The 27,760-nt window shown below is 38.9% G+C and overlaps 1 protein-coding gene across 1 annotated transcript in view; it reads left to right on the top strand.

Moving 5' to 3' along the window:
* Positions 1-27,760, top strand: part of WIF1 (WNT inhibitory factor 1) — a 63,187-nt gene that overhangs the window by 14,528 nt on the left and 20,899 nt on the right. The window lies entirely within an intron of this gene.

Genomic DNA, 27,760 nt, shown 5'->3' with positions numbered 1-27,760 from the left:
AGTGAAAATAGAAAGCATATTGTACCAGAGCATCAAATTCATACGCTGGCTTTAGAGATTCACCTCTGATGCCCAGAGACAGAATAGCTCTACAGTATCACTAAGGTTTACATCCTAGGGTATTTCCCTTATGGTAGCTCCTTTCTAGATATACATAACAATTTATTCTTGGCTTGACTCTTTATTGAGAACTGAGAGATCAACTCAAGAGTTTTGTCTCTCTGCTATAAATTGTCTATTACAAATTATACATTACTGGTTGTCTCCATAGAATTATAGTTTGTGAAACCTGTTACTCACTCAAGAATGTTAACTGGATTTCATTAGAATTTCCAGTACTTAATTTCCTGGGTATAATCTTTTAAAATGAATTTTGACAGAATTTTATTTTAAGTTCATTACTTTTTTCCATTGTAAACTAGTTCATCTTCTGAAATTTTTTTGAAAAATACAAAAAGGAGACAGAATAATGGGAGCGGGGAAGTCATACAGCATTATTCTACCTAAGAAAACATGAATATTTCTCACTAATGTTTTTATATTAAAATGATTGATAGTGTAATATTTGTTTACTCATTTTTTAAAGAATGGTAGAACAATTTCTTGTGTTATTGCACACCTGTAAATGAATCATTTAAATGACTAGGCAATGCTCTTCAGCTTATTTAAACATTCCTCTTTACATTATGTCTAATTTTTCACTATTATAACTCATAATGCAGAGAGAAACTTGCTACATAAACTTTTGCCACATGAGAATTACTTCCTTAGAACTGAGTTCCAGAAGTGGAATTTTTAGGTTCTTGGCACATCCATTACTGCTGAATGGCTTGCAATGTCTATTCCACACCAACGGCAGAGTTGTGCCAATTATGTAAGAAGAAAGTCCTCATAGTAGTAATTTGTGGCTTTTAAAAAATTCTCATATGGGGCCGGCCCGGTGTGGTGGCCTAGTGGCTTAAATCCTCACCTTGAACACTCCGGGATCCCATATGGGCGCCGGTTCTAATCCTGGCAGCTCTACTTCCCATCCAGCTCCCTGCTTGTGACCTGGGAGGGCAGCCCAAAGCCTTGGGACCCTGCACCCGCGTGGGAGACTCAGAGGAAGTTCCTGGCTTCTGGCTTTGGACCGGCGCAGCACCGGCTATTGCGGTCACTTGGGGAGTGAAATCATAGGACGGAAGATTTTCCTCTCTGTCTCTCCTCCTCTCTGTATATCTGACTTTGCAATAAAAATCAAATAAATCGTTTAAAAAAATTCTCATATGAACCTTCCGAGGTGGTATTCTTGGTTCCTAATTTGTTCCTAAATTTTTGTTTAGTTATGAGAAGTTCATCTCAGTGGGAATTTTAACTGTAGGGGGCAGTGAGGGATTAGTAAGTAGTAGGTGAGACATTCTTTTTTTTTTTTTTTTTCCCCATATGGGATTGTTTAAGTCCCTCGGGATAAAAAGTTTTGTACAGGGATAATTAGTTGTGAACACAGGACTCATAAGATAGCACATTACAAATTATACTTCTAGAATACAATCACAAAAAAGTAGATGATTTCTACAGGATAAAATAGGTCATTGCTTTTGAACATAGCAAAGAGGCATATTTTCTACTAATTATTTCCACAATTTTCACAAGGCAAAGCAGATTGGAATCAGCAAGTCAATCAGCATCAAAATGCAGAGTTATTGTCCTCAGCTCAGGAATATAAATAGCCCTTTATAACAGGGATGATGGTGGGGGTTTTGTTTCGGTTTCTTGCTACCTTTCATCAAAATGAGGAAACTCAAAGTAAATAAATAGTTTTAACCATATTCATTAAAGAAAATTCAAATTGTCCGATGAGGGCTTTCAGAGCTGTACAAGATGCTTGAAACAATCCTAGTAAATAGAACAAAAAGGCAAAAATTATTTTGGTGTCAAAATAATTGAAATTCATGAATACTGTAGGAAGGAGAGGAGAGGGAGTCTTTAGACGAAGTACTCGGGCAGTTGGAGCACTGTTTTCACTTGAAACAGCAGCCTTGTTATTCTAGTGAATACTCTATATTTTACCTTTGACAACCCATGAATGTTGACTGGATTTGCTTTTTGTAGAATCAAAAGATTGGGAGGCACCCCGGTAGGCACACAGTAATTATTGTTTAAGAAGTGTTGGCCTCTCCACTACAGAGCATCTTCCGCAGCCACTTCAAAGGCCAGAGCTGTCACGTGGCTTCTTTGAGCAGAATCTCCTGTGGTGAATACGTGGCCAACATAAGAGATACCAGCAGGTCTGAAGCAGGGAAATCTTTCTCAATCATCCCGGTGGCTTGTTCTAAATAATTTCCTAAAGTGGTGATCAAAGTATTACTATGCATTTTGAAGATGCCAGAAACTGATAAGGCAAGAAGTGTGTTCCCAAGGATATTTATACACTGCATTTCCAGGTTTGTTTTGCAGAGAGGATTGCTCACTGGATCTCAGGTCACTTTGAGCACAGGACTACCCTGCTGAAATGTTCAACGTGAACCCCACTGAATTCATCAATTCTCTACCAAGATGGGTATGCACAGGAGCTGTCTTCTTGCCAGGTGCTCATGAATCTACATGAAACCTTAGAAAAATTGGTCAAGGTCTGCCTCAGGATTACAAATTTTTAAAAGGGAAAGGATCTTAGAGATTAGATATACCACACTCTTTCAGATAAGGAAACTGGGGATCAGCTATGATAAGCAACTTCTTCCAGAGAGTTAGCAACAGAGCCGGTGAAACAGCATACATTATCTGAAAACCAGAAGAAAGTTTTCTGCTCTGTCTCCATTTTAAACTTTCCGCTGTGAGAAAGTGTGACACCAGGATATTACAATCCATCAGTCCCAAAAATGTGGAAGGGGAAAACCTATGCACATTTTCTCTCCTAGTATGAAGCCCATTGACCTATCTTGATGTTATCCAGTTCAACATTTTTAAAAGGAAGATTATTTATTTGAAAGGTGGTGTTAAAGAGAGGAGAATGGACAGAGAAGGCAGGGAGAGGGAGAAAGTGATAGACACACAGAGAGAATATCTTCCATTTGCAAATGATTCCAATATTTTGGGGCTGGAATAGGTTGTAGCCAGGATCCTGAGACTGCACACATGTGTCTAGAGCCTCAGCATTTGAGCTATCTTCCTCTCGCTTCTCAGGTGCCTTGGAGAGTTGAATCAAAAACAGAGACAGATTTGGTGCTCCAATATCAGGTGCTGGAATCGCAAGCTGTGGCTTAACTCTGCTATGATGCCTACACACGCATATTTTAATTTTCAATTTTTTAAGCAACAGCTGGGCACCGAATATTACCTTCTGACCATGAGATATATTTCCCAGCAGAGTGCTCAAGACATGGAAGCTATGTAACAATGGCACAATAGGAATGTTTAGTAGAAAGGCACTATGGGATGGTGAGAAGTTTGCAGGGCCAGTGACGAGTGGGTGCACTTTAGCAGTATGATTTAGTTTTCCTGGTTTTCAGGTTCTCCACGTAATTTAGAGTTTGTCCAGCTCTCAAGTGTCATGCTCTGTCAGCCTACCTTGGGGTGTTGGGCAGTCAGGAGGGGTTCTGTCTGAAAGCTGACTTGCTTACAGAGCTTATTGAGATTTCTTATTATGTTAATATCAATAGCATCAAAATGTACTACCAGATACAGATTTTCAAATGCAGTTGAAAAGTGTTTAATAGATAATAAATATCTTTTAAAAACAGCACTGTTTTTTACATGGTTTTGAAAGTTGACCTGTTGAAAGTTGACCTGACCCTGTGTTGATTTCTTTCTAAAGCCTTTACTCATAGATTTGCATTGTCTTTTATCCACTGCCTATGGAGGAACAAAGGCATTTTGTTAGTACAGCGTGTTCTAACCCTCCTACTCTGTTGTTCTTCTCTTAATTTGTTTTGGAATTTTGGCTCTTTCCTGGGGACAAGTTCTTTCACTTTGAACCCTCTGATCCCCAGGCTTATGACACACCCTTCCATCCCCCCTTCTCTCATTCAGTGAACATGTTCCTCCTACCACTGCCACCCCCAGGATACTATAAATTTGAACTTTGAGTTTCTCTAGCAATCATGCAAAGTGATAAGAGGACACCAAATACAATCTGGAGAAGACAATAAAGGTAGAAATACATGAGAATATCAAGGCGATAGTCAAAAAGGCTGACAGAAAAAGTTCTGTGAAAGATTTAACCATAGAAGGAAGATAATTTAGAAATAAATGCTGGGGAAGAAGTTGAATATTTTGCAACACAGTTCTTTTGGAGGGATCTGGAAGGAGTTTTGTTGAGTAGTATGATTCAATGATAAAGCTTGGGAGTTTGAAAAGAAGTATGCCCCGTCCAGTCCAGAGCAGGGTGGGGGAAGGAGGGAATGTAACAGTAGAGCTGCCTCTATGCAAGAATCTTTTAAGGTCAATGTCGGACTAGCAAACCGAGAAGTTTCTCGCCTTCTGACTAGAAGCAGCCAGGCCAGATCTTGAACCACCTTCTGGGGGAACTCAGCCATCATCATTGGCTTCCCAGAGTTTCTCTTTGCAGGCCCACTCTAAATCCATTCAGAATCTTCCACACTACAATGATCTGATTTCTTTTTGTTGTACCTTTCTTGGAGAACAATAGCTCCATCACAAATATTTACTTGTATCAAAGCAAGAATGACTGTACAGATAGAAACACATCAAGAATTATAAATAACAAGCGATGTGGAAGAGATCAACCTGAACATTCAATTTTCAAAGCTACATCATTGAAAGAGTTGTAAGTGGTTTTAGGTTTAGTATACTTCTCTGGATCCTTCTGACTCAGTGGTACCATTTAATGTAGCTAATGGTTATGTGATGTTTATCATGAAGGAAGAATGTTACTCCATAGTAAGTTGCAAGCTCAAGTTGACTTTCTAGAACTTAGAATTGCTAATTTATATTTACCTGTGACTTTTTGGGTCTGATTTGCCTAGTTTTAGTTGTTCCATTGTACTTTACTGGTTGGATTTTTGTATCTTTGTATATCTTGGCTATCTTTTTTTTTTTTCCCTAAAGGTTAATTTAGGGCCCAACACAATAGCCTACTGGCTAAATTCTCACCTTGTATCTTCCAGGATCCCATATGGGTGCTGGTTTGTGTGCTGGCTGCTCTACTTATCATCCAGCTCCCTGCTTGTGGCCTGGGAAAGCAGTAGAGGTTAGCTCAAAACCTTGGGACCCTGAGCCTGCATGGGAGACCCAGAAGAATTTCCTGGCTTCAGATGGGCTCAGCTCCAGTCATTGCAGTCACTTGGGGAGTGAACAAGTGGATGGGACAACTTTATCTCTGTATCTCTATATCTGCCTTTCAAATAAAAAAAATAAATCTTGAAAGGCAGATATGCACAGAGATGAAGAAACAGATAAAGATATCATCCAACTGCTGGTTCACTCCCTGCAAAGAATGCAATGGCCAGAATGCAATGGGGTTAGCCAGACCAAAGCCAGGATCTAGGAACTCTATACTGGTCTTCCGCATAGGTAGCAGGGGATCAAATACTTTGGCCATCTTCTACTGATTTCCCATGCTCATTGGCACAGGACTGGATTGAGAATTGAGCTGCTGAGACTCCAGTGTCCATATGGGATGTTGGCACTGCAGGTAGCAGCTTGACTTGCTGTGTCACAATGCTGGCCATATTACTGAGTCTGCTTATCCATGAACATTGTATTCTAGTTTTAATGGTTTCATTAGTCACAATGTTGATACTCTGTCTTCCAGATAGTAAGAGTTATTTAAAAAAATCTACAGCCTTTGTGAACCTCAGTCACTAATGAGAGTGTCTAATAGATTGGTTTCCAAGACTAACCTGAGTTAAACACCACCCAACGTATACATCAGGTGCAACTCTATTTTTGAAATTTATTTATTTATTTGGAGGATAGAGTTTACAGAAAGTGAAAAGGAGGGTCAGAGATCTTCCAGCTGCTCATTTACTCCCTGAACAACCACAACAGCTGGAACTGTGCCAATCCAAAGCTAAGAGCTTGGAGCTTCTCCCAGGTCTCTTCCATGGATGCAGGGGCCCAAAAACTCAGGCCATCTTCAGCTGCTTTCCCAGGCACATTAGCAGGGAGCCGAATTGGAAGTGAAACAACCAGGATTTGAATCAGTGTCCTTATGGGATGCTGGCAAAGCAGGCAGCTGCTTTACCTACTCTGCCATAATGCCAGCCACAGACATTTATATTTCTTGTCTAGCCGTTCCATTGAATGCATAAGGCTAGATTTCCCATTTTGTCAGGAAGTATGCCATGTAGGAAGAACATCAGTTTTGAAAGAAGTAGACAGTCTTGAGTTTTGAGATTTATATCTCTGTTAGTCTGGCACCAACTACTTCTTGCTTCTTGTGATTTTGTGTTGTCTTAATTGTTATTTTAGGTATTAAGAGTCATAATAAGTAAGTGACTGGCCTATAATCTCCAGTATAATTATTTTTTCTTTCCAAAAGATGAATAAAAGAGATGCAATTATCAGACCCTTTGAGCTTCCATACATTCATCAAAGCACGAGTCAGTTCCCATCAGCTTTGCTGCTTTGTGTCATCCAGGTTTTCGATTGATCCATAATTTTCTTCTTTATGTGGAGATTATCCTCATTACTGGGAACACTAACAAACTCATTTATATTTTCTTTTTATTTAAAGCAAAATATGCAGGGCCTGGTGTGGTGGCTCACCAACCAAATCCTTCCCTTGCACACATTAGGGTCTCATTTGGATGCCAGTTCATGTCCCAGTTGGGACCACTTGGGGAATGAACCAGCAGATGGGAATGTGCTGTCTGTCTCTGTGTGTAGGTAGCTTAAATTGCTGGTCCTGGCTGCTTTACTTCTCATCCAGCTCCCTGCTTGTGGCCAGGGAAAGCAGTAGAGGACGGCCTAAAGCCTAGGGACCATGTACCCCCATGGGAGACCCAGAAAAAGCTCCAGGCTCCTGGCTTTGGATCAGCTCAGTTCTGACCGTTACAGCCAGTTAAGGAGTGAACCAGCAGACGGAAGATCTATCTTTCTTTATCTCCTTCTCTCTGTAAATCTGCCTTTCCAATAAAATAAATCTTAAAAATATTTATTTATTTGAAAGACAGTGTTACACAGAGAGACAGAGAGCACACTCCCTTCTCCTGGTTCATTCCCCAAGTGATCACAATAGCTGGGGCTGGGCAAGGCCAAACCCAAGAGCCAGGAGTTCCTTCTGGATCTCTTACAGAGTTGGCAAGGGCCCAACTACTTGGGTCATCTTCTGCTGTCTTCCCAGGCAGATTACCAGGGAGCTGGATTGGAACTGGCTCAAACCAATTCTTAATAGGAAGCTGACATTACAAGCAATGACCTAACTAGCTGTACCATGACACTACCCCTGATGTTTTATTCCTTTTTTTTTTCCTTTTTAAAAGATTGATTGATTTGAAAGACAGAGTTATGTAGAGAGAAGATGACAAAGAGACAGAGAGGGAGAAAAAATTACATCTGCTGTTTTTTCTCCCAATGGCCACAACAGCCAGGGCTGGGAATGGGTAAAATCAGGATGCTGGCATTTTACCCAGTCTCCCATATGAGTGGAAGAGATCAGGGTATTTGGGTCATCTTCTGCTGTTTTCCCAAGCATATTAGCATGCAGTTGGATAGGAAGTGGAGCAACTAAGACAAACAGGCTTCTCTTTGGGATACTGACATTGCAGGTGGCAGCTTAACTTGCTAGGCCCTGAGGTTGTCTAATCCAACAGTCCAACTGAAGATATTTAAAAGCCTGCCCCTTTGATGTAATTGAATTACCTTTTTTATGTTCAAGGTATTTTATTATGTAAAATTTAATTTTTATAAAGTTAATTGAGCCACTGAAGTAGATTAATAAATAGTTATAGCATCTGCCTTTAGAAATTAGAATCAAAGGCCCATCACGGTAGCCTAGTGGCTAAAGTCCTCGCCCTGCATGTGCTGGTATCCTATATGCACCAGTTCTAATCCCAATAGCCCCACTTCCAGCTCCATGCTTGTGGCCTGGGAAAGCAGTCAAGGATGGCCCAAAGCCTTGTGACCCTGCACCCATGTGGGAGGCCTGGAAGAGGCTCCTGGCTCCTGGCTTTGGATTGGCACAGCTCCAGCCATTGGGGCCACTTGGGGAGTGTATCAATGGAGGAAAGATCTTCCTCTCTGTCTTCCTGTCTGTATATCTGATTTCCAATCAAAATTTTTAAAAGAAACAAAAGAAATTATAATCAAATAAATGAGATATGGATCAAATTTTATATATTTTTGATATGTACAAGTACAATGAATTACCAATCCTAGTTTGGAAACTTATAATTGTATTTGCGAATGGACAGGTTCTATATAGTCATAGTAAAACCGCAAAGATCATTCTAACATTGCTATTTTCAGCTAAAAATTCTAGGTGAGTATATATTTGCTAGAAATTAGCTTAGGAAACTTTTACATGTTTCAAAAGAAAGAGAAAACCATGACAATAAGAAACAAACCAACTCATGCTAACAGGTGACACTGGCGGTTGGGGGAAAGAGGTTGTAATACTTATTTGAGAGAAGGAACCAACACGCCAAAATAATTCCTTTGATCTGCCCCTCACTTTATTTATTGATTTTGGCTTTTTTTAAAGACAAGTTTTTTTTTTTAATTGCAAAGTCAGATATACAGAGAGGAGGAGAGAGAGAGAGGAAGATCTTCTGTCTGATGATTCACTCCCCAAGTGACCGCAATGGCTGGTGCTCTGCTAATCCGAAGCCAGGAGCCAGGAACTTTCTTCGAGGTCTCCCATGCAGGTGCAGGGTCCAAGGCTTTGGGCTGTCCCATCCTCGACTGCCCTCCCAGGCCACAAGCAGGGAGCTGGATGGGAAATGGAGCTGCCAGGATTAGAACCATATGGAGATCCCGGGGCGTTCAAGGCGAGGACTTTAGCTGCTAGGCCTCCATGCCGGGCCCTGATTTTGACTTTATATATTCATCTCTCTTTAAAGATTGAATGCTTAGTCCAAAAACATAGGACTGATCTTTCCTTAGATGTCTTTTATCCTGTCATTAAGTGTTCTTCAAGTCAGACTTCCTTGTCATATTAGAAGACTGAATATTCTGTTGGTATTGTTTTTTTCCATTATTGTGACCCTAGATGAGGTACTTTTTTTCCCCAAGTCTCGCACCCCCCCTTTTAATGCTTATTTCCATTCCTCTCAAAGTGAAGGCAATTAGGCTATGTTAAACACATTTCCAATTTGCTAATAATGTAATTTAGTTAATGGACAGGAAGGAGAGAGAAGGAGGGAAGAGAAGATGGAGGTGGGGAGACACGAAGAAAGAGAACAAACACAAAGATAATATAAATAATGACATAATGACTTCCTAGCCAGTTCCTAGTCATTGGCGAAATTTATATGAGAAATTACTTTTGTTAAATGAACACATTTTGATCTATGCTTTAAATAATGATTTGTTGGAAAAATCTTTTCCCCTGACATTTTTAAAGCAACGCAATTAAGTAAAAACAAAGAAAAATTACTGGCTTTGATTAAATGAATTTGCACATGTGGACATCTATTAAATTTGGGGGAAAATGCCTATCCTTTTAAACACTCCAAAAAAAAAATTCCTGTCCTTTAAATACCCACAGCCAAATTTAGGGGTCTGAAAAGTTCAAGGCTGACAGTAGCTGTGCAAAGTTTCATACCTTTTTAAGAAAGTTCAGCAGCTGTATTTGGAGAAGAGATACACGTATTATTCAGGACTGCCAGCTAATGCAGACACAGTAACATATGGAGTTCATAAAGGTCCAATTACAGGAGCGTCACTGTGTGCCACGGTTTTAACTTATGTAAGTTATTGATTATACTTTCATGAGATCATAATCAAAAGGTTATTCTTTGGTAATGGTGTGTTAGAAGAGCTTTATCCTGAACTTCAAAGCCATCCTCTGAGCCCCAAGAACAAAGGGTTGGAGGTTTGAACTGAGGCCAGAATCAGTCTGTATGAGTTAACGATGTTCCCAACCATCCAGGAGCCCCAGTCTGCCCATCCACGTGCATGAACTTTCTCTCGTCACATCAGACCAACAGTCACCGCTAAGAGATGACAGTTGATCAGCTTTAATGCGTCCTGACTAACTACAGTGACTGCTCACATTTGCCTCACAATCATTTATTTGGACTGTAAAGTACTGTCATTCATTGGGCTTTCAGAAGAGAGTGACTATCATTAACTAGATACACATCTAGAAACACGAATTGCAAGCACTAATGGACTTACAGGAAATAATTCTTGGAAATGAGAAGGCTAATGATGTAACTTAACAAGTAAAAAGCAACAAAGGAGCATTCTGGTTTGCCCTAACTCTCTGGCACGTTTTAAGTCGGGCAAAAAAGAAAGACTGCGAGGTTGGCTAACATTAGAAATGGAAAATCTTCTGCCTCTGCTTTGGCTGTTAACTTCCTTCTCCAAAGATCTAAAGGCTTAAAACTATTACACCAAATAAGCAAAAGGACATTCAGTGTCATCACACTGAGCAGTCTTCATGCCTTCCCACGGCAGCCCTGTGCACCTGCCAGGTGGGTATGCATTTTTCCCCCCAGTCGAGGGATCAATCCTGGAATTTTGTTAGCCTGAGATAATAAAATGTGTTCTGATCACTTCAGTTCTAAGATTAATCTCATTTCAGTCATAAAAATATCCACTTCTGTGCAGTAATTAAATTCCTGATCTTGTAAGAGTCCCTTTGGAGGGCAGCTTGGGTGACTCCTCAGTGGGCTGCACCTGGAGGCTCCTGCAGGACTGGAAGTCCACAGTGCCTGTGGGTAACATGGCAAAGGAAAGCAAAGGTAAGCAGCAGGGCATGAATGTTACCCACTGCATTTTGTCTGGGCCTAGAGGATGCTTGGGACAGATTTGTTATGGATTCCTCCAACATGATGACTGGACTGCTTGTGACAAATCAATGCTCTCCTCCACTGGAGACTCATAACTGTGGCACCTCGCCTGCAGTCACGTTGGGCTCCTTGCTGCCTCCTGAGCATAAAGTACTACCCATCTGAAGGTCTTGGCATTGACTATGTTCTGTCTGGTATGCTTTTCTCTTTGATAGCTGCACAACTAGCTCTACCTCTTGTTTCCAATTTTTAGTACAATGTCATTTTTTTCCAATTGTTCTTCCTGAAATCCCATTTCTGGACCATGCCTATTCTCTATCATCTTTCTCTGCCTTTTTTTTTTCCAACAATAGCTTGAAAGATATCCATTTAAATGTTTTTTAAACAATTATGTGTCTTCTCCCCTTTACCTCATGAAAGGAAGTTCTACAAAGACTCTCTCATTCACGCTGCATGTGCAGCACTGACAGCAGTGCCTGGTGTGTTGGAAGTCCTCAGCTGGGGTGGGGTTTTGGGCATAGCCGATGAGATGCCCACGTCCGATATCAGAGTACCTGGTTTCAATTCCTGGCTGTGACTTGTAAATACAGCTTCCTGTGAATGTAAACTTTGAGAGGCAGCAGTGATGGCTCATATAGTGGGTTACTCACATGGAAGACCTGGGTTGAGTTTCCACCTCCTAGTGTTTAGCCTTGACCCATCCCCAGATGTTGTTACCATTTGGGAAGTGAACCAGTAGATGGGAGCCCTCTATCTCCCTCTTAACATTTTTTTTAAAAGGAAGAAAATGAATGAAAGAAGAAATTAACAAAGTTCAACTAACTAGAATGACTCATTCTGTTTATGTCTCAGTTTGGAAAAGTTTTTGTTATTAATTAGAATTACTTTAAAATGTTTCGATGATCAGAACTGTTGGTTGAGATTGATTTCTATGATAAAAGACAAGATCTCTGAAAACCAGCAGGTTTTAGGAGCGTGAGAATTGAATGCTTCTGGGAATCCCATTTCAAAGTACCTGGGTTTTGAGTCTTGGCTCTAATTTTGATTCCAGTTTCTGCTTCCTGCTAATGCTCATCCAGAGAGGCAGGACATGGTGTTTCAAAGTAGCCTGAACTTCTACATGGTGGCCTGGATAGATTCTCTGATTTCCTTTTCCACCAACATAAATTTTTAGTTATTTGCTTAATAATCAACTCCTTTTCAGTCTGCAACTGCCATGAAGACAAATATCAGGTCTATCCTTATTCATCTTGACATTTTACACACATACAATGTTAACTTCCTAGTGTGCTCAGTTTATGTGCTGAATGAATGGGAAAAACCTGTGCCCATGGCCTTATCCTAAGAAATGCAATTAGAATTCAAACCAAGTTGGTCTGACTCTTATCCATATTTTACCCAAATCCTGTTCCACCTTGCACACATTGTTATCTGGACTAGTAGCTATTTCTTTTGGAGGTGCAGGTTGGGACCAACTTCATTTCCTTGCTTGGGCCATTAATTCCATTTTTTACTGACATGTGATTGGAATTCCAACATGTTCCTCTCTTAGTTAAGTCTTTTTTTTTTTTAAAGATTTATTCATTTTATTACAAAGTCAGATATACACAGAGGAGGAGAGACAGAGAGGAAGATCTTCCGTCCGATGATTCACTCCCCAAGTGAGCCGCAACGGGCCGGTGTGCACCGATCCGAAGCCGGGACCAGGAACCTCTTCCAGGTCTCCCACGCGGGTGCAGGGTCCCAATGCATTGGGCCGTCCTCAACTGCTTTCCCAGGCCACAAGCAGGGAGCTGGATGGGAAGTGGAGCTGCCGGGATTAGAACCGGCGCCCATATGGGATCCTCGGGGCTTTCAAAGCAAGGACTTTAGCCGCTAGGCCACGCCGCCGGGCCCTCTCAGTTAAGTCTTTACAAATACATTTCAGCTTTTGTTTGCACTGAAAATCAGATATATCATGTTTTGGAACAGGCATTATAAAAAGTAACTTCTTATTGTTATTATTATTTAGTATGTGACTAATTTAATTCAAACTTCACACTCATTTTTTCACAAGCAATTTGAGTCTCTAAAAATCGATTAGCAACTAGGTATTAGAACAAGAATGGATATAGTTTTTTCATAGAGGAGAATTTAATGAGGAAGACAAGTCAATAGATGGTTCTACCAGAAAAGTGACACTTCATCTGAGCTTTGAGAAGTCAAAATTTACTTGGTGGACAGCCACAGAGGGTGGACATTCTAGGTATGAAGTAGAGAGTGAGTGATATATAACAGAGTATGGTGATTCAGTGGGCTGGAAGCTAACTTTTGCTGGATCAGAGATTCCTGCAGCAACGTGGGGGAGAAGAGGCTGCTGATAAGAGCTGCATGTAAAGCTGTAGCCCAGCTCTTCCTTGTGATCAGAAACCATTAAGGGCATTCAGGGAGTGCAGTGATGTGGTCAGGTTGGTTTTAGAAAGAAAACTAGGTGATAGCTTAAATAGATTAGATGGGATTCATATACTCTAGAGAAGGAAGGCTAGGGGACAGCTATAGGAGCATGAATTGGAAGTATCTGAATTTGGACAGTAATAGTGTATAGAAAAAGAAGGGACTAGGTCTGAGAAATCAGTGCAAGTTTATTTAGGTGGACAAGTGAGGGCTAAGTTGCAAGTCTAAAAAGACTTCCAAACTTATAACTGGAATAATCAGTTATATAGTTGCTGTATTAAGAAATACAGGTGAGAAGCCAGATCCATGAAGACAAATATCATGTTTTCTCTGACTTGATGTAGCTAATATAGAGTGCAAAAAGAATGTTACACTGCTATAGTTTAAATGATCTGTAATCACTTTTACATTTACTCCAAATGGGTGAAATACTCATTTTTCCACTTTATTATTGTTCACAGCCTATGTTTTCACTAAACTAGAATCTTTTTGCTTCTTATTTGTTGAGCTCTTTATTTACTGGATCATAGGCCCTTGATTGTAATGTAAACTAAAATATTAGCTCAAAAGTGGAGGGAAGGGAAAGAGAAGGAACATAGAAGAGAGAACAGGGAAGGACAAAGGAAATATAATTATTATTTTTCTTTTTTTATATTTTTATTAATATTTTGCATTATGTGACAGTTTCATAGGCTCTGGGAATCCCCCCACCCCTCCCCCTCCCCTCCCCTCTGGTGGATTCCTCCACCTTGATGCAGCATTACAGTTCAAATTCAATCAAGATTCTTTCCTTGCAAACATATACCAAGCATGGAGTCCAGCTACTTATTGTCCAGATGGGTTGAACAGTTTCTTGGGGAGACCATTTCTGGTCCGAAGTTAGAGCTGGTAGAATATCATCCCGGTCAATTAAGAGTCCCAATATAACATCAACAGCAATTTGCAATATTATGGAATTGACATGGTTTTGCGTAACCAGTATGTTAAAAAAACAAAAAAACAAAAAAACAAAAAACAAGTCCTAACCACAACCTATGATTAGCTCATTGACATCTCAATTTTAGTTTATATACAGGACCGGACCGGCTGCTATATACCTTAAAATGGCTATAGGGTACCATTCAGCTGTCTCGTGTCTATTTCATTTTAGTATTTAGCCATTTGTTGTGTTGAAGTATAATTTTGTTGATCTTGGCAGATTTTGGGATAATCTAGACTGGCTTGTAACTCTAACAAGATATTTGTCGACATTTAAGGTGCAGAACATTTTTTTTGGGGGGGGGGTGCAGGAAAATCTCAACACCATGGTGAGGAGTGACTAATCTTTGTGTCCCACCCAGCAAGGCATGAGCCAAAAAGGAAATATAATTATAACCTTAGAATTACATCTATAAACTACAGATGATCTGGTTTCTTTTTAGTAATAAGAAATGGACAACTTTTAAAAAAAAGTTAATAAAGAAATACAGGTTAAAAATTCATTGGCAAAGCAATGAGTTTTAATCAAAGATGTTAAGTTCGAGGAGAAATGTTTGGTAGACAGTTGTCCATGTGAATTAGGGCTCAAGGCAAGTGTGTGCTCAACAGTTAAGATGCTGCTTGGGACACCTGTATGTCCTATCAGGGAAACTAGATTTAAATTCTGCCTATTCCCAATTCTACCTTCCTATGAATGAGTCCCTGGAAACCCTGCAAGGCAGCAGATGATAGCTCCAGTAGTTGTCTATCTGCCATCCACACAGAAGACCCAGGAGTTTCTAACTCCTGGCTTCAAGTTGGCCCAATCCCAGTTGTTGTGTCTTTTGGGGAGTGAACCAAGGTATCCCTCTTTCTCTCTCTCCTCTCTATGATCTCTCTTTCTTTCTCTCTCTCTCTCTCTCTCTCTCTCTCTCTCTCTCTCTTCTCCCTCTTTCCTCTCTCTCTCTCTATCCATTTGGAATAAAACTAATAAGTAAAAATATGTATAGCACAGAATGTAAAGATCAAAGATGAAAATTTGGAGGTTACTTAAATATAGATGTAAATTAGAATCATGGAAGTAGATTAGAGGCCCTTAAGAAGAGGACAGAAGCAAGGAGCACGGGCAAGAAAGTTTCTCCTGGAAGCATCAACATTCATGACAGTGATTCTGAATTTTTGTAAGCCAGAGCATCATCTTTCAGAGCATGATGAATGTAAGAGTCTACTCTGCAGAAAAAAGGGCATATGCCTATGAGCACAGAAACTCTGATTCTCTAAGGACGCATGTGCTCACACTCAGAACTCCTTTCTTAAGGTGCACTTACAGAGAGAAAAGCACATGATGGTGCTAGAGAGTGATCCTAGGAGAAAGAAGACTCAGAGATGGCTGCTATATGGAAGTTCAAAAAGAGAAGGACTAGTTGACTCTAACAAAAATGTTATAGACAATATAGAAGAGATAGAGTAGAAAGTAATCAGCATATGAGAGAGTTATCTGTATCTCCATGTTTGTAGCACCTTAGTTCACAGTAGCTAAGACATGCCAGATGCCCATCAGTAGATGAATGGATAAAGAATGTGGTACATATACTCTAGAATATTACTCATCCATAAAGAGGAAGTCTTGTGTTTTACAACTAATTAGGTGTAACTGGAAAGCCAGTTCCCGAAAGACAAATATCATGTTTTTCCTAATTTGTGATAAATAATACAGAGTACAAAAATTATAGTCAATAGGCATAGGAGTGACACTCTGTGAATTGATTATTGTGTAAAGCCACTGTTTACACTCCTGAGGAATAGTAGGTTTTCAGATTTTATTTCCTTATTTATTCTTCTGTTGTTTGTTATTATTTCCATTTTCTGTTTGCCATTTGTTGATATCATTACCTAATGGAGTATTAAACATGTGGGAAAAAATAAATATGTACAAATTTTATGAAGAATTTTGATAGTGACAGGAAAGAAAAACATAATGAAATTGATGGGCAAGAAAATTAAAGCCATGTCTATAGTTATTTCTGGAAACATCATAAAGTGGATAGAGGCTGGTTGGGCTTTTTATATTTTCATCACCTTAGGGTCCACTAGCGAAGATGCTATAATTGATGGGGTCAGTCTTAGGAGACATGGGAAGGAAGCAGAATTTGGTATGGGCAGAGTTGATACAAAGGGAGAGTTGAAAGAATTCTTCTTTAGTAATCTTTTTCCTTCATGAATAAGGTAATTGACATCAATTGAGAGCAGATACCAACAATGGGGTCGAGAACTCTGGGGACACTAAGAAATTATGTGTAGGAGAAGGGAGAGACCAGGGGCATTCAATATTGGGGTACTTTGGAATTTGGGTGACAATTGAAGTTGTCCACATCAGTCTGTCCAGTTCTCAGCTTATGCATTTCCATCTTTGGTGTTTCTCAGAAAATTGTGTATTCTCAGTTTTTTTTCAAGCAAAATGAATAAATGATTTATGCATAACATTCGTACATTGTAGATCACTAGAGATGCCTAAACGATCCAAGGAGCAGAGTATGATTTATTTTCTATCTTCTAAGCAATGACTTTCCTGAAGTGTAAAAATAATTATAGAATAGAGACTACTTGAATCTTTTGCAAGTAAGATTAATCTCCTATATTCTGTACTTTGAAAATCTGTAACCATAAAGATAAATGCATACCATGAAGCCTGACACCAGAAAGGGGTCGGATGGAGGAATCTGAACAGTTCCTCTGACAGGACACTGACCCTACAAATAAACGCAGGAAGCATGGAGATAAACAACCCAGAAGAGGCTTTGGAAAGTGACCCACTGACATACATTTGGCTCGGGTTGGGGCAGACCAGGCTGAGTCAGTTCACGTCATCCACTGGCAAGCCCGAGAGCTGGAACTGTGTGGGGCCTGGCCAGGTTTGGTTGCGGTAAAAAAAAACAGTACAAAACACAAAATGCCAAGGCGAAATGGCCTGTGCCAGTAGGGAACGCAGCACCCAACCAGCACACCTCCCACTGGTTTAGGTGAGGGACGAGTGTGTGATGGGCAGAGCCAGGGAGAGCTGCAATACTCATTGGTTCCAATGGAGGTCGTGGCTCAGAATAGATCCAACCCAGGGGTTACAACCACCAGCTGATAGGAGTGATGGACTGTGGCGGGCACTGTGCTTACTAGTAGTACATGTAGGAGCCTGGACTGGGAATGCCTCAAAGTTTCTTTGGGGATTCCCCTGAACAAAACGGAGGAATCAAAACATTAACCAAGAAAAGATGGAAGATGGAGTAGATCAATCAACCACCTCAGCTGTATGCTTGCAGCGGAAAACTGGACAAGGGGAAACTCTAAGATGGACTATGTCAATCAATGGACTCTGCACCAGTCTCATCGTACCTGGACTGTTGCTGATGATATGTTGGAGCTTCTAATTGATAGAGGTGATGCTCTGCTGGCTCTGCCTTTAAACCTGAGAGGGCTTCCCTAAGAGGCCGTTGAACTTGACTGGACAGTGGGATGCTGGACTTGGTATGGTGTGAGCTTGTAATTAGGGAATCCCAACGGAACCTGAGTTGTGGTTATGCATCATGGTGAAGGAATTCACCATGGGGGAAGGGTTTGGGGTGAAGGGGAGAGAATCCCAGTACCTAGGAAATTGTGTCATGTAATACAATGTAATTAATGAATAAAAAATGATAAATGCATACACATAGGTACACAGTATACATATATGTGAATGTAATGGTAATATTAAAATTAAAAAATTCAAGTAAGCACATCCAGGACCATGAGAATTTTGCAAACTACAGTTGGCCAGAGATTACTCAGTTTGGTTTACATAAATTTGAAATTTCTAAGACATTCTCCATGTAAATGTATTTTTTTCTTATATGGTTTCTAGATAGGAACAGAAAAACACTGGTGATTAGAGGATATCTTGTAATATAGTATTCTGATACATGAGATTGCAATTATATGAACAAGGAAGCCAAATTAAGGCACATCTCATAACCTCTGAAGTAATTTAATGTATTTCTCAAATGCATTAAGCTAAGGGGAAAAAGTGTTTTCTTCTGTTTTTAATCAAAGAAGTGAGTTAACACTGTCCATGTGGATTCAATAAAAAAATTACAGATTTTAAAGAAACTACCTGGAGCTAAACTAAGAAAAACATGACCTAATTTTTAAATATTTTGAAAATCATTACTGAGAATATCTCCTGGCATTTCTAAGTCATTAAAATTTTTTTCTAATATTGACTTTTTATCAATACAGTAAAGTAAATATATTCCATAGCGATAACCATATATTAAGAACTCTGACAGAACTGGAACATGGAATTTTCCCTCTTTTGAGTTACTTATATGTTACATATACAAATTTATATGTATATTTTGTGAATATTCTGTTGCAAAAAAAATGTGAAGTGCTGGGCTCCATCACCACATGAAATATGTGAACAGGAAAATGGCAGTGAGATGGTGAAGAACAAATGTGCTGCAGGAGATGCCGAGGTAATTGCTGTTTCTAAAATCATTATTAAAGGAGCATGAAATCTTATCATGGCTTTCTTTTTCCTCCAGTGTAAAGGAAAGCCCAGTGATTGCTTCTGGACCTTTAAGGGAAAAATATTCAGGTATAAGTCTCCAGAAGAAAAACACAAGTTCCAGAAGGACTCCTTTTATTTCTGCAGAACTGAAGTTCCCCTCTCTGGTTCCTTCAAATACCTGTACTTATACAGCTCCTTTCTTTCCTCTTCCATGCTTACAAGTAATCATTGTGTCTCAGCTTCTAGAATTTAAAGCTCTGCTCCAAAGCTTCTTCACTTCTTTTTTTTTTTTCCACATGTGGCATTTGGTGGTAGTTCTTTCTACAACTACAAACGTTTCTTTCCCCAATTCTTTGCCTTACCTTGCCATCATTCCCTGTGCTGGCCTTTTGCCCAGTGCCCAATTTTCAATTGACCTCCACCCATGATAGAGCAACTGCTTCAGTTGCAAGAGGCACTAGTCTTGGGAATTTGAGAAATTGATTGGAGAGCAGTGTTCAGAAGGCCCGCTGCTGCCTGCACTGCTCTTGCTAATGGCAGAGCTGGCATTCAGTGCACACTCTATGCTGACTGGTGCTCTCTGAGGGTACTCAAAAATTCATGGAGGAAAAAAATTAAAATATATTTATTTTGGTTCAAAAATTATGAAATCCTTGCACAGGTGGAATCTTTACAACTTCATCGAAAATATATATTATGAAAAAGACTGCATGGATTCTAAATGCCTTTGCATCAAACTAAGTTTACATTTGAATTCTGCCTTCTAGGAACCTGAAGTTCCCTTGTATTTGATTTAAAAACTGCTTTGTATTTATACCTAGAAACTTTCTCTTTTTTTCTCCCTCTGTAAAACTGCCTTCCCAATAAAAATAAATTCAATTTTTAAAAAATTTAGGCCAACTGAAAAGGAAAAACATTTCCTCTCTCCCAATGCTTTGCTTTACTGCTTCCCTGTAACCATTGAAGGCTAAAAACAAAACAAAAATCTTAACTTTTGCTTTTAGTTAGTATAAAATGGCCATGTAGCTTTTTGTAGCTTTGCTGTCTTTAGGAGTCTTGAAAGAGAGTGACTACCCAGTGATTTGTCAGGTAGCCAGCTCAGTTTGAGCAATGATGATTCCAAACCCTAGGAGGAAAAAATGGAAAATGCCTTAGAAATTTCAAATTTATGTGAAGCCAAACTGTATGATCTCCTGCCAGTTGTAGTTTACAAAATTCTCATGGTCCCGGATGTGTTTACTTGAACTTTTAAGTTTTAATATCACTATTATATTCCAATAATTTCACTCCCTCAATCAAGTCCTCTGGCTGTGGTCAGATTTAATATGTATATAAATGATTCACAGGGCGAAAGAACTTGGCTGATGGACATTGTCTCTCTAAGCAATGATCTTTCAATGCCCACTTAAGCCAAGATCAGTGAAATAATTAAATATTTTACAAGAGAGGGCACTCTTTTTTGTTTTTGAAAAGCATTCGACTTAGGATCAGTTTCAGAAGAAAGCAGGGAAAACAAAAATCATTGTTTATATATCACAGTTTCCCATTAATAATGCAGTTACATATTGTAATGTCTAGAATGTAGAATGACGGGAGACAGAAGTGGGAAATAGGAACCGCAAGAGCTTTGGGCAGAGTGGGCTTCAGGGACAGGCCTTGTTTACATTATCTGCTTACATTCTTTCTGGACATTTCATTGCCAAAGTTTTGTCCCCAAACAAGCATAAAATAGTAACAGCTACACACAGATTGGCTAGATATCAAATGCCAATATTCTTTTGATTATTCTTTATTTCAAAGGTGCTTTGTATTTTCTACATGGATTGCAATGGCTGACCACACAGCAAACCAAGAGAAGATTTTTACCACAAAAAATTATTTAGCAGTTGCCAAAGCAGGAAAACTGCAGCTTGTCAGTAAAATGAGGGGCAGATTCCGCTTTACCGCAATAATGTTCTATAATGCTCTGAGTCGGTGCTTCCAGCTTTCTCAGTTAGTCAGTCATTCTTTCCCAAATGTTTGTGAATACCTTGCTTGGGCACAGTGCTTGATCAGTAAGTATCTAGTTGTGTCTTGAGAAAAATATAATACCATTATTTGTCACAAAGTCTTCAATTTAGATAAGAATACATGATAAGTATATATGAAAAGTTAAATAATGATCCATACATGTAGGATAGTGCCACATGTTTAAAAGGACAAGCTGATTTGGGTGCAGTGAAGGAACACAGAGGCCAACTGAGTTCCAAAAGATGAACCCTGTTGGGGTGTATAGGAAATATGGGGCCAGTTTGGTGGCATATCAGACTCAACCTCTGCCTGTGGTGCCAACATCCCATATGGGCACTGGTTCAAGTCCCAGCCGCTCCACTTCTGATCCAGCTTCCTGTTAATGGCCTGGGAAAGCAATGTAGGATGGTTCATGTCCATGGACCCCTGTGCCCACATGGGAGACCCAGAAAAAGCTGTTGGCTCCCAGCCTCTGATCAACCCTGTCTTGCCATTGCAGTCATGTGGAGAGTGAACCAGTAGATAGAAGATCTATTTGTCTCCCCACCTCTGCCACCGCCCTCCTGACTTTCAAGTAAAATGATTAAACCTTTATTTAAAAAGAGAGAGAGAGAGAAAGAAAAAAAAAAAAAAGAGAGAGAGGTAAGGAAGTTTGGAGACCGAGACCATAGCAGGATAAAGGCCCTATCTATAGAGAAGGGGAAATAAGAACGTATTGTGACATGACAAAAACCAATTTTTAAGCTAAGTTTTTTGGTATATCTAATGGCAGATATTTCATCTATTTAGTTTATGGTTTTATTTGAAAGGCAGAGAGTTCCCATCTATTAGTTAACTCCCCTTAATGTCTACAACAACCTCTGGCCAGAGCCTAGAGCCAGGAAATCAATCCAGGTGGATCAGGTGGGTGGAAGGAACCCAGTTTCTTGAGCATCTGCTGTTTCCTGCATTAGCTGAAGGTGGAGTCAGGAGTCAGAGCCAGGAGTTGAACTCGGGTGCTCTGATAGGGGACGCTGGTGGCTTCATTGGTGTTTCAGCCAGTGGACCTAACACCTGCCTCAATCAGATGTTTTAAAAAGAAAGGCATGAAGATTTTCCCAAGAATGTTATACCCGTGACATTATGAGAGAGTAAAGGTTTGATTAGTGTGTAACAGGTAGTGAAAGTCAAGGTCAGAATCAAATGATACCCAAAAAGCTGAAGGATAAGCTTTTGTTGAGAAATGAGGTAGAAGCAAGAAACAAAAATGACTCAGGTTTGTTCCTGTTGCTGTTGTAAAAATTGTGATGCTGCTGACAATGGATAGGAAGAAATCAGGAAAACTCGTGCAGGAAGATAGTCAAGTAGGTTCCAGGAGCATCTATGCTTTGAAAAAAGAGTGTCCAGAAGAAAACATAAGAATCTGTGGGAGTACAGGAGTATAAGGCAGAACATCGAGGAAGGATTGAAAACTTGCTCTGCGTGATTTTCTGCAGTTGTGAACTGAAAGGAGAATTAATAAGGAATGTGATGAGAATCCGCAGAATGTCGCCAAGTCCAAGCATAATGAGCTTGAGTTTGAAGGATGAAATTTGCAAAGAGGTAACAAGAACAATGCAGGGAAAAATGTGCAATCTGGAGCATGTTGGTCTAGACATTCAGGCGTCAGATTATTTTAAGCATTGGGCATGCTTGTTCATTTTGTTTGGGGCTTCAACATTGAACTGTTTTCCATGAACTATTTTTCTGTTCTTGCTTGTTTTAGCAGATTTCTTCTCTTTCTTAACACACAGTGTAGGAGTTTTTTAATATCACATTAGTATTTCTCATATTCAATAATTTATTATTCTGAACTCACGTGTGCAGTATGATAATAGTATGAGGGGACTTAAAAATGTTTATGCAAAATAGAATGGAAAGTTTATGTGGGTGAAAAAAAAGTTCAATGACATTTTCCTTGAACTTTTGAAGACTTCTCACAGGTTGTTGTGAGCAGATGAATAGTGATTAGAGTATAGAAAATACTCAATAAATACTGTTTTTACAGTCTCTAGCTTTATGGCTTCTGTGTTTTGTATGTACAACTACCTGAACTTTTCTTTCAAGTAAAGATGATGACGTTTATTGTTATTGGGTTCTCCTTTGGGTCAACATGATAGGTGAGGTTAACAGAAGTTTTGAGAGCCACAGTTTTATAAGAGAACTTTGATGCCTAATCCCAAAGTTCCTGCAGTTACTGTGCTTGTTAGGCTAAGTATACACCACAAACCCAGAACTTCAAAGACAGAGAAGAAATACCAGATTCTCTTTTCATTTCTCCCAGGGGTTAATGCACGTCTCTGTTTCCTTTCTCCATGGCGACCCAAGAGAGGAGTGCCAAACCAAAGACCTTAAGAGTTGTCCCATTTGACCGTTTAAAGGATGTGTTCATCTCTACTGGAAGGAATAACCACAACATTCAGCCAAGTGAATTGAAAGCAAGTTAAATGGCCTCCAGCACTCCTGTTTTGATAATATTTGTCTTTTATGCTTGTCCATGAAAATAAAATTTACTGCATGACAAAGAATGCCAGCAAAGATTTTTCATCAACTTAATTTAGAAGAGAGTTATTCTCTTGAATAGACCCATTCTTTGTTTGAATACAAAGCAATCTTCTCATGTGTTTTCCGAATCATCATCATACTTTCCTCTACCTGAGTTTCCACAAGTGTCTTTTAATAACACAAAATGTACTTTTTCCTAATAGTGGTTTCAGACTCTCCAATGTAACTTCTCTATTTCGGTTCATCCCCAAATTTCCTTTTATCTAAGTCATAAACGTGTAATTTGTGAAGCTTTTCTCCCAGATTTAAAGCTGATTCTCTGTTCTTTCTGGCATAGAGTTTAGATTTTATATGTCCCCAAGTAAATTTTTTCCAATGGAGAGATTTGGGTCTAAGAATATTTATTATATTATAAGCAAAGTAAAAATGGAAAGTCTATCTAAAAGTTAAGAAATGGCATAAATCTGTCATTTATTTCATCAGTCGTTTTTATGATTTTCAAATCTGAGCCTTTAAATGAAATATTTGCTCTATATGTTATGGTGATTATAATATAGAAACATTTACATGGTCTTGGTGGTTTTGGAATATCTCTTTATATTGTTAAAGTGAAACGTTTTATTTTTTTAGAATGTATTTTTAACATTTTTAGTATATAGTAATTATGCTTAATTATGGGTTTACCATGATAGTTCAATCCATGTATACAATGTGTAATGATTATATCAGGGTAATTGGCATACCCACTACCTCAGACACTCTTTGCATTGGGAACATTCAAAATATTCCTTACCAATAGCTTTTTTTATGTTTTTTTTTTTTTTTTGCCTTGTACCAATAACTTTTAACTTGTCAATTAGTTAGTATCTTCCATAGTTATCCTACTATGCAATAGAACCTTAAAAGTTATTGCTCTATCCAGCTGCAGTTAGTCACCTCTCTACATGCCCATAGACTCAGATAATCACCATTATTCTAGTTCTAGAGGACAACTTTTTATCTCCCACCCATAAATGAGAATATGCAGTATTTGTCTTTCTGTGTCTGACTTATTTCACTCAGCATTATGTCCTACAACCTCATTCATGTTGCTGCAAATGCCAGAATTCCATTTATTTTTATGGATGGATAAAATTCCATTGTATATTACATTTTTCATGCATTCATCCATTGATGAGCACCTAGTTTCTATATCTTGGGTATTGTGAATAGTGCTGCAATCAACATATGAGTGATGATGTTTCTGCTGTATATAGAGTTCGATTTTTTTGGATAGCTGGATCATATGACAGTACTCATTCTAGCTTTTTGAGAAACCTCTCTATTGTTTTGTTTAATGGTTGTTTAATTGACATTGCCAGAACAATGTATGAAGGTTGAGTTGTTTTGCCTGCATCTTCATCAGCATTTTTTTTTTTTTGGTATTTTTGAGAAGAACTATTCTGACTAGGATAAGATGATATCTCATTGCGGCTTTAATTTGTATTTCCCTGATGATTAGTGATAATGAGCATTATTTTTATATACTTTTGGCTATTTATATAATCTTTTGAGAAATGTTTATTCAGGTTATGTACTTTTTTAAATTAGATTTTTTTTTTTGCTGTTGAGTGACTTGAATTCCTTATACATAATAGATAATAATTACTACTCAGATGAATAATTTACACATTTTCTCTCATTCCATGAGTTGTTTCTTCACTCTGTTGGTTGTTTTCTTTGCTGTGTAGAAGACTTTCAGTTTAAGGTAATTATATTAATCAACTCTTGCTCTGTAGCCTAAGCTTTGGAGTCACATCCAAATATATTTGCCTAGACCAATATCTTTTTTTTTTTTAAAGATTTTATTATTTTTATTACAAAGTCAGATATACAGAGAGGAGGAGAGACAGAGAGGAAGATCTTCCATCCAATGATTCACTCCCCAAGTGAGCCCCAACAGCCGGTGCGCACCAATCCGAAGCTGGGAACCAGGAACCTCTTCCGGGTCTCCCACGCGGGTGCAGGGTCCCAATGCATTGGGCCGTCCTCGACTGCTTTCCCAGGCCACAAGCAGGGAGCTGGATGGGAAGTGGAGCTGCTGGGATTAGAACCGGCGCCCATATGGGATCCCGGGGTGTTCAAGGCGAGGACTTTAGCCGCTAGGCCACGCTGCCGGGCCCGAGACCAATATCTTAAAGACTTTCCCTTATGTTTCTTAGAGTAGTTTCATAGTTTTGGTCTTACATTTAAGTTTTTGAGTTTTTCAGTTGAGTTGAATATGGTGAGAGACAGGTATTGTATCTAGTTCTTGTTCATTCCTTCTGCTTGTAGATATCCAGTTTTCCTGACAACATTTGTTATTAGAAAGACTTTCCTTTTCCAAATGTATGTTCTACTCCCTTTGTTTAAATCAGTTGGCTAGTAAATCCACGGATTTATTTTTTGGTTTCTTTATCCTGTTCCATTCAAAACGAAAGCTTGAAAGAAGTCAGTATCAAGACTGAAGACAACTCTTTGAGCAAGATTGATATTCTGGGATTTGCTTATTGTGTAAAACCTTTGTTTATACTCCTGAGGAATAGTAGCTGCTGCTGCTGCTTCGCATTATTGTTATTATTATCATTTATTATTGTTTTCTACTTGCCATGTATCGAAATCTTTACCTAATGGAGTGCTAAGCCTGTGATTGTGAAATGAAATGAAGATATTCTATTGTAAAAATTAGGAAAGAACAGAAATAAGGAAGGAGGAGGGTGAAGAATATGGGCGGGAGGGAGGGAAGGGTAGAGTATCACTGTGCTCCTGGATTTGTATTGTGAAATACGTGAGATTTGTCTACTTCATATAAATAAAAAATACATATTTATAAAAAATCAGAGACAAAGACTAATCAGTTAGAGGTGAAAATAAGTAACGTTTAAAGAAGGCAATGAAAATATGGTATGAATAAAGTCCTGTTAAGTTATATACAAAGTATCAAGGAAACCAATGATAGTTCAGAGTGTTAAGCATAATTACCAAATTCAATGAGAACTAATGAGCAATAGTGTATTCTGAAAATTGACTTTTGCTAAAAACATCCACGTTAAGACTGTTCTGCCCAGTCCCCAACTTATCATGGTCTGAGAATTACAATATAAAAATGTATGCTTATTCTCAAAAAAGTTGAAGGAACAGCTTAAAACCTACAGTGTGACGTGTGCTATTGATAGATCAATGTTTTGACTGTACAGAGAAATCCATCAGCACCTAAATGCCTCATGTTAAAACAGTCAGGCCAGTGCTGATCTAAACTCGGTTGGAATACCACGGATTCTGTGCTTCACAGCCTTCTTTTTGAGACCATGCAGTGACTTGAAGCTCATGTTTTTGGTCTCTGTGTGAAATCCTTTCTGCTGCATATTTTTTGAGCATTATCAAAACTTTTTGAAGGAGACATTCAGAAACTGTTTGAATGCTGATTGCTGTGTTCACGCAACACAACTTCAAAGAGATGTGCAAGCACTGTAAAATTGTTTGAGTACACCCACACTAAGTAAGAGCCCAAGAAGAATATTTCCTCTGTGATCAGAGAATTATACAAATATACTCAATGATGGTCATCAGCCTCACAGAATTGAAAGGTACATAATGAATGCTTATCTGAAAATGAATGCATTGCTTTTATTATGAAAGGTATAAAACCATAAATCAAAAATCTGAAAAAGAGAACAGGCAAAACATTCAGGCCCTGTTGTTTAGATACTTCCAACATCAGAGTGCCTAGGTTCCATTCCTAGTTCCAGTTCCTGACTGTAGCTTCTTCCCAATGCTGTGGTGATGGCTCAGCCGAGTTCCTGCCATCCACATGGGAGACCTAGACTGAGTTACCTATCAGCTTCCAGCTTTGGTTGTGGCCCAGCACTGGCCTCTGGTGGCATATTAAGTAGTGACCAGTAGTGTCCTGTCCTCTCATTTAATCTCAATTCTATACAATCATTGTTTAATCTTGGTACCTAATTTTTACCTTTTTATTAATAAAATAGATTTTTAAAATTAAAACATGAGACTTTTGGCTAAAATTATCAATTTTCAAAAATATTACCATAGACAGGCAGCTTTCATTTATTTTGTGATAAAAGTGAAATATCACCATTGACTGGCAGACTCATTTTGTGATAAAGCTAAAAGAAATTATAGGGTAGTAAATGACAACTTAAAGACTTATTTATTTTTTATTAGAAAGGCAAATTTACAGAGAAAAGAGAGATTGGAAGAAAGATCTTGCATCCACTGATTTGTTCCTCAAATGGCTACAGTGGCCAGAGTTGCTCTGTTGAGTCAATCTGAAGCCAGGAGCCAGGAATTTTTTCCAAAATGTGTATAGGCCCCAAAGATTTGAACCATCTTTCCCAGGCCGTAAGCAAAGAGCTGAATG

Source organism: Ochotona princeps, chromosome 15 (genome assembly GCF_030435755.1).
Source record: "Ochotona princeps isolate mOchPri1 chromosome 15, mOchPri1.hap1, whole genome shotgun sequence".
In the NCBI taxonomy this organism is placed as follows: Eukaryota; Metazoa; Chordata; class Mammalia; order Lagomorpha; family Ochotonidae; genus Ochotona; species Ochotona princeps.
Note: the sequence above shows the minus strand (reverse complement) of the source record. Positions and strands in the feature narration are given on the sequence as shown.